The sequence below is a fragment of the Mus pahari genome, chromosome 8 (assembly GCF_900095145.1).
Source record: "Mus pahari chromosome 8, PAHARI_EIJ_v1.1, whole genome shotgun sequence".
NCBI classification, from domain to species: Eukaryota; Metazoa; Chordata; class Mammalia; order Rodentia; family Muridae; genus Mus; species Mus pahari.
Genome location: NC_034597.1, coordinates 52,463,457 through 52,471,359, shown reverse-complemented (window position 1 = coordinate 52,471,359; position 7,903 = coordinate 52,463,457). Strand labels below are relative to the sequence as shown.

Genomic DNA, 7,903 nt, shown 5'->3' with positions numbered 1-7,903 from the left:
CACAAGCTTCCTGACAGTGGGTGATGTGACTAGCTGCCTCAAGCTCCTGCTGCCAAGCCTTTGCTAAAACAAACCCTTCTCTCCTCAAGTTGCTTTTGCCGGAGATTACATCACAGCAACAACCAGGGGTGTTAGATTAAAGCTAAGGAAATCTGCACCAAGCAGAGACTTCCATCAACACGGGTTTATTAAGAGTAACAGATGTTACTCTTCTTCATGTCCTATGAGGTAATCATAGGGCCAAGTAGATGAAGCTCTATGGGAGCTCTCTCCTATCTTTGCAATTTTCCTGTAAATCGAAAACTGTCCTTAAAATAAAGTTTATCCATGGGCTAGCAAGATGGTTCCGTTGGTAAAGGTGTTGGCTGTCAAGCCGTCTGACCTCAGAATTCACAAGGTGGAAGGAGAGAGACAACTCTTGTCATCCTGTGTATAAGAACAGACACTGAGGAAATCCAGAGAATCATAAGGACATACTTTAAAAGCCTCTACTCACCAAATGGGAAAACCTAAAAGAAATGGAAATTTTTCGTGACAGGTAACACTTACCAAAGTTAAGTCAAGATCAAATAAGCTACTTTAATAGACCTATAACCTCGAGTGAGATAGGAGCAGTCAAGAACACAAGTGACAGCTCATGCCAGTGAGGATGTGTGGCAAGGGGAGCATTCATCCACGGCTGGTAGAGGTGAAAATTTGTACAGCCAGTATGGAAATCAATGTGCCGATTTCTCAAAAAAAAAAAAAAAAAAAAAGAAAGAAAGAAAGAAAGAAAGAAAGAAAGAAAGAAAGAAAGAAAGAAAGAAAAAGAAAATTGATTGAACTCAAGATCCAGCAATACCACTTGTACTGGATAGCTTTGTGTCAACTTGACGAAGCTGGAGTTATCACAGAGAAAGGAGCTTCAGTTGGGAAAATGGCTCCACGAGATCCAGCTGTAAGGCATTTTCTCAATTAGTGATCAAGGGGTGAGGTTCCCTTGTGGGTAGTGCCATCTCTGGGCTGGTAGTCTTGGGTTCTATAAGAAAGCAGGCTGAGCAAGCCAGGGGAAGCAAGACAGTAAGTAACATCCCTCCATGGCCTCTGCATCAGCTCCTGCTTCCTGCCCTGCTTGGGTTCCAGTCCTGACTTCCTTTGGCGACGAACAGCAATGTGGAAGTGTAAGCCGAATAAACCCTTTCCTCCCCAACTTGCTTCTTGGTCATGATGTTTGTGCAGGAATAGTAACCCTGACTAAGACACCACTCTTGGGCATATACCCAAAGGATGCTCCACTCTACCCCAAGGACATTTGCTCAACCATGTTCATTGTTGTTCTATTCATAGTCAAAATCTGGAAACAACCTAGATGTCCCTCAGCAGAAGAATGGATAAAGAAAATGTGGTACATTTACACAGTGGAGTATTACTCAGATCTTTAAAAAATAATGACATCATTAAATTTGCAGGCAAATGAAAGGATCTAGAAAATATCATCCTGAGTGAGGTAACACAGACCCAGAAAAACAAACATGGTATGTATTTCACTTAAGTGTGGATATTAGCCATCAAATAAATTATAATCAACCTACCATCCATTGACCCAGAGAGGTTAGGTATAGAGGAAGGGACTAGGAACCTCCAGCACTCCCAAAATGAATCTCCCTAAAAGAGGGCAATAGATAGATTTTATGGTTGACTAGGGGCTGGTGGAGATGTGAACAGAGATGTGTTGGAGGGAAAGATGGGGTTGAAGAAGGGAATGAGGGAGAGACAGCTGGAATTGAGGGGCATTTGAGGGATGATATGGAAACCTAGTATAGTGGAAACTTCCTAAAATATGTGAAGATGATCCTAATGAGGTCTCCTTATAATGGAAGACATGGAATCCCAACCGGCCATCTCTTGTCACCAAACAAGGCTTCTAGCACCAAGGCACCAATTAATTTGTTGGTCAAAGGTGTCCCATGTAAATCCCCAAACAACCCAGGCTGTTGCTAAGACAGTGGGTTGCTCTCTGCATGTGGACAGCAAGGCCCCATTGTTGTGGATGACACCCACACAATTCACTGAACATAAAGAAGTTGACCCACCTTTCACCCTTACATTCTTGTGTCTTTGATACTGGAAGATACTCTTTAGGCAACCAAAGAAGAAATATAAACACCAACCTGGCCACAAAATCTTTGACCAAAATCTGATCTGCCTGCAAAATATGCTTGTGTAATGGTGGTACAAAAGCTTGAGGGAATAGATAATTAGTGTTTGATGTGACAAAAGGCCCACTCCATGAGACAGAACCCATACCCAACACTGCTTGGGTGTCCAAGAACCAGAGACTAGATAGCCCAGAGACCTAGGGTAAAGCCAATTGCTACTGGTATGAAAAAGAAAAGTATCAATAAAATGACTCTTGATAATATCCTGCCATATCATAGTTCATTGCCTTATCCAGTCTCTATCAGAGAGGGGAGGGGAGGAGGAACTGGGAGGAATAGAGGCAGGAGAAACTATAATCAGTATATATTATATGAGAAAACCTATTTTTAATAATAGGGGAAATGAAAGCAAGCAAGTTGTTCTGTGATCTACACAGGCACATTGTTGAATGTGTACCCACCCCACCCCCCAAATAAATAATAAATGCAATGAGATGTTCTGTTTTAAATTTGTAAACACTTAAGTTTGTTTTTAAATAAAATTTCCACTAAGAAGAAGAAATAAATTTGAAAACAATAGGTGTCCCACTGCAAAATAAGTTCTTGACAAGTCAATGGGAGAGGTAGCAATTGTTCTGAAGGCTCAGTGAGGCTAGGGGAGCCACTTCAGTCTAGTTGCTGAGGAATGCTTCCTGGAGACGGGAGTTTAGAATTCTTCTGAAGGATTGGCTGAGAAGATGTTTATAAGTAAATCAGGTTATGGTGGCTGTGATAGAAATAAAACCTCCGTAGGTTTGGATATTTAGAGGCATTAGAGGAAGTGTTTGTGAAGGATCAGGAAGTATAGTTTGTTGAAGGAGGTGTGTCACTGGGACATGGCTTCTATGTTTCAAAACACACACACACACACACACACACACACACACACACACACAAAAACCCCAAACAAAAACCACGCTATTTTCTGTCATTCTCTTTGCTTCCTACTTGCACATGTCTTTGCTCTGCCATCATGGATTCTAACCATCTAAAAACTGTAAGCTCCAAATTAGCACACTCCTTTATAAGTTGCCTTGGTCATGGTGTTTTGTTGTAGCAATAGAAAAGTAATACAGTCTACAATGCAAGAACATAGGATGCTGAAGCAGGAGAACTCAAAGCCAGCCTTCCCTAGAGAGTGAGACACTGTCTCCATAGAACAAAGCAAACAGACAGATATTTGTAGGTAAACACCGGACCAACTTCAGAGTAATTGTAGCTTCTGGATTTATTGATAAATTGTTCTGTAAGCCAAAGCAAATTTAAACACTGTTGACACTGTTAGTAACACATAAGCATTGATTTTAGGACATAAATCTTAAAGGCAACTTTCAATACAAAAATGTCTTGTTTATGTTCTTTGTAAATTTTGTTTGTTTGCTTGCTTGTTTGAGGGTTTTTTTTTTTTTTGGTCTACATTTGTTTATTAATTTCCAGGGAGCAAGTGTCAAAGCAGCTGTGTGGAGGTCTGTGGAGAGCTGAGGAAGTCGTGTGTGAATGTGAAAGGCATGGAGGAAGTCTTGAGTGAATGTTGACATGGTCACAGCCATGTCAAGGATCAAAACCTCAGACCCATCCAAGTGGTAAAACTAATGCCCCCGAGGGAAAGGCTTTTGAGGCATGGCAAAGCCTTCCTTTAGTCTCAGTGTGAATGTTAATTGTGTAAGAATGAATGTTTATGACCATTTGACCAGTGTATGTAAAAACAGCAGCTGCAGCTTCCTGAGGCTGGATGTCTCCAGCCTTAGACTTCTTGCCTGCAGAGACTAGCTAACTCCTCCCCCTGTGGTGTGCATAATAACTCTACTAAGGTTCCAGGTAGCTGTGTATCTGGTGTCATTCTCTAAGAGCATATATGGCCCACCTGACTGAAGCTTTTCTGTACTGTCTGTGTGCCAGGTTTCTAGGACTAAACTGTAAGGATACAGCTGAGGTCAAAGGGCAATTTGTGGGAGTCCATTTTCTCCTTCCACCCTGAGTCCTGGGAGAACAATCTGAAGCTGTCAGTCTCAGTGGCAAGCACCATTACCTGCTGAACCATCCACTGGCCTGACGCTTGTTTGTCTGAGACAGTCAGTGTCCTATTTCCCAGACTGGAAGCAAAGGGAGGTGAATGCCCGCTGGTGTGCAGCTGCCTTTTTTCTGATCCCCTTTTATTTATTCCCAGAGTTGGAGATGCTGCCTGTATTCAGGGTGGGTTTTCCCTTCCATTAAACCTGTCTAGAAATACCCACAGGCACAGCTAGTGGGATGTCACCCAGGTGATTCTAGATCCAGTCAAGTTGACATTAATTATCAGAAAAAAACCTTTCTGATCATGATAAGTATGCAAAAAGTGCATATTCACTTGAACAGAGTAGTCATTACTGCTCTGCCCATCACACCGGTTTTTTTTTTGTTTGTTTGTTTGTTTTGTTTTGTTTTTTTAGACATTAATGTGATTGGCCCAAAATTGTCCCATTAGTTGCATGGAACTAGGGAGCCACTCCAGGGCTTTCCCACTCTGCAATGCATCTCTGAAGAGATGCTGACGGGGTGGGAGGCACACAAGGATGAACTGGAGGCACCATGTGGTTGCTGGGATTTGAACTCAGGACCTTCGGAAGAGCAGTCAGTGCTCTTTACCACTGACATCCTCTCCAGTCCCAAGGATGAACTAGAGGAAGCAGCAGCCTCCAGGGAGCTGAGGCAGCTCAAATGCTCAAGGCATCTGAGCTGTCACCTATTTCTCTCTTTCTCCATCTGAACTCTGTTATGAAGGTCAGTGATGGGTGGGTGTCATTTAGATATGGGTAACATCATTCTAGACTGAACAACTGGCAGCTAGAGGGAGGCTGCTCTCTAGAACAGGCCTTATTAACCCAAACTCAAGTTTGGGGGTCCCTTGAGAATGTGGTCACCTAAGAATAAGGTTCTGTTCTCATCTTTTCTCCCTGATGCTGGAGGTATACACCAGAGATAAGACGTGAGGATCCATGACTTTCTACCCAGTCCCACTTGGGGATCGGAGTCTTTGCGGGTCTCCTCACCCTCTACTGTTACTGTGCGAGGAGGTTGAGTCAAGGCTACAGGGGATACCATGGCTGCCTTCCAGAACAGAAGGCAACTTCCTCTGGCCTTCTCGACAAGCGCATTCTCACCTCCTCTAATGGTGCTGCTTGCAGTCGGAGTGCAACCTCCTAAATATCAGCTTTAGCAAGGCACAGTCGCCCCAGCACAACCACCCCACTGTCATCTCCCCAGCAGGAAACAGACAGGTCTCTGCAAGAACACACCTTCAACTCCATCCGCGGTGCCTCCCTGCAAAGTGAAAGCAACCTACCAGTTGGCACTGATTCTTCACTAAATGTGTTCTTCCTGGCTTCGAATGGATAACGTGTTAGTTAGCTTTTTGTTATGTGACTGAAAGCAGTTGAAGAAAGGAAGGGTCTGTTGGCTTGTGGTTTCAGATCATCATGCTGAAGAAGGTGCGGTGACAGACAGCTCGCTCACTTGATGGTGGCCAGGAAGCAGAGAAAGGGGAATATGAGAAAGGACCAGAGTGAGACCAGAGTTCCAAGGACACGAGTCCAGTGTCCTACTTCATTCAACTAGGTGCCACCTCCTGACTTCTACCGTGTCTTAATAATGGAGTGACATTATGAATTCCTCAAGGGATTAACCCATGATTATATGACATGGAGACCAGACTGTCTCAGGAGATGCCTTCTCTATTTCTCATTCTTAGAAGTGTGGGTTACTAGTCTCCTGGGCATTTGTTCTTGTTTTTTGTTTTGTTTTGTTTTGTTTTTTAATTTTGTTCATTTGTTTTTCTAGGCAGGTTACTATGTGTACCTTGGCAGCTCTGAAACTTGATTTGTAGACCAGTTTGGCCTCGAACTCAGAGAGCCACCTGCCTCTGCCTCCTAGTGCTGGGATTAAAGGTGTACACCACCACTGCCCAGCTTCCTAGGGCATTTCTTTTTCTTTTCCTTTTCCCCTTTCTTTCCTTCTGGTCTTCCTTCCTTCCTTTGTTTCTTTGTTTCTTTCTTGTTTTTTTTTCCCCTTGATGTCTGTCACTCAATTTATACCTGAACTTAGCATGGGGAACAGGGCTCAGGAGTCACAGTTGGGTTTTTTGTTTGTTTGTTTGTTTGTTTGTTTTTTAACATATCTTGCCTCAAGTTTATTTGTATACACAGCATAGGACACTGGTCATCTGCAAATAGTGCGTGAGTAGGTATGCCACAACAGTCTGTCTGTCTTCACATTGGCAGGATTCTTTTCTCTGGGGCCTTCACAGGGGCCTGGGCACCTTTGGGAGCCTGGGCTGGAGCTGAAGCCTGGGCCTTAGCTTTGGCCTCTGCCTTGGTTTGAACCTTGGGCTTTGGTTGGCAGAGCCTGTGACCCTTAGTCATGTAACTTTGAATCCACTTCCCAAGCTTGGGGTGAACAATGAAAGTCAGGCGGCTGAGACTGCGGCTGGGGCCCTTTGGCATCTCAGGCTTCATGGCCTGAGGCTTCACAAGGGCCTTGATGGCCTCTGCGCATGCACTCACTGCCTTTGCATTGTTGGCCTGCATCTTCTTCAGGACTCTCTTGTTGTGCTTCTTGGCAAAGCACATGTTCCTCAGAAACTTGGGGTCAGCTCTCATAAGAAATTCCTATCTTTGTGACTGGGATTTCTTGATGCCATTTCTGTGCCATTTTTAGGACTGGTTGTGTGTAGTGTGGTTCTTGAACTTGGCCACGTCTGCACGGTAACCCGAGGCTCCCACAGCTCCCGCAGAGCCTGGGACTGGAAGGGAAAGAGTCCTAGGCATGTCTTAATCCAATCAAGGTGACAATCAAAACCAACTGCCATATGTACACTGATAATGTCAAAACAATGTTAGAAAGACATGTCATGAAATGTCCACCTTCTGTAAACATTCTTACCATCTGTTACAGATTCAGAAAGGTCCTGCGTTTCTTTATTGTGCCAGCCTAACAAATTCTATACTTTCTATCTACCTCTTCTACTTCTGCAAGAAAGGCCCCTTCTGTTGAGGCATTTTGTAATAGCTAGAGGCTCTTCCTCACCATGACAAAGTATGTCCCAACTACCTTGCATGAACTGGGTAGCCACAATTCAATGGACAAAAGCACTTGGCGAGAAGTCTTACAGTCGGCTGAGTACGGTAATGAACATTAGCAATCCCAACATGGATGGAAGAGGATCAGGAATTCAATGTCATCCTTGACTGTGTCTAGAGAGTTTGAGACAATCCCAGGTTACATGAAGCACTGCCTCAACCAACTAACTAACCAGCCAACCAACCAACCAGTCAACCAACCAATTAATCAATCAACCAACTAACCTACCAACCAGCCAGCTAACCAGCCAGCCAGTCAGCTAATATAAAAGAAGCTCTATAGTTCAGTAGCTGTGGGAGTATTTGATGCTCAAGTGTTTAAAGAAATAGTTAACGGTGGAAAAGAGACTCCCAGTGTTCAAAACATGCTGTTGTCAATTTTACTATTGATTAAGAGTCTATATGCTGAGGCAAGGGTCAGAGTCTCCTACTTTCCAGTCCTTAGTTTGGTCCCTGTAGTTTTGTGGCCCTTATGCTGAAGGGGAATAGAATGGACTACAAGAGCAATTTGTTTGAATCCACCCATATCCAGAAGTTAACTGTTTAGTGTTCTACATTGTCTTTAAGCTATGCCTGTTTGGTTACGTTGTGATCAAAGGCTGGGGATAATGA

General features: G+C 43.7%; 1 non-coding gene and 1 pseudogene across 1 annotated transcript; both read right to left on the bottom strand.

Moving 5' to 3' along the window:
• Positions 1–6,223: 6,223 nt before the first annotated feature.
• On the bottom strand, positions 6,224–6,327 carry LOC115064584. The gene has a single exon (XR_003844422.1). It is a non-coding gene; the product is annotated as a small nucleolar RNA SNORA5 (small nucleolar RNA).
• Positions 6,328–6,421: 94 nt separating this feature from the next.
• On the bottom strand, positions 6,422–6,979 carry LOC110325097 (annotated as a pseudogene).
• Between the last annotated feature and the right edge of the window lie 924 nt (positions 6,980–7,903).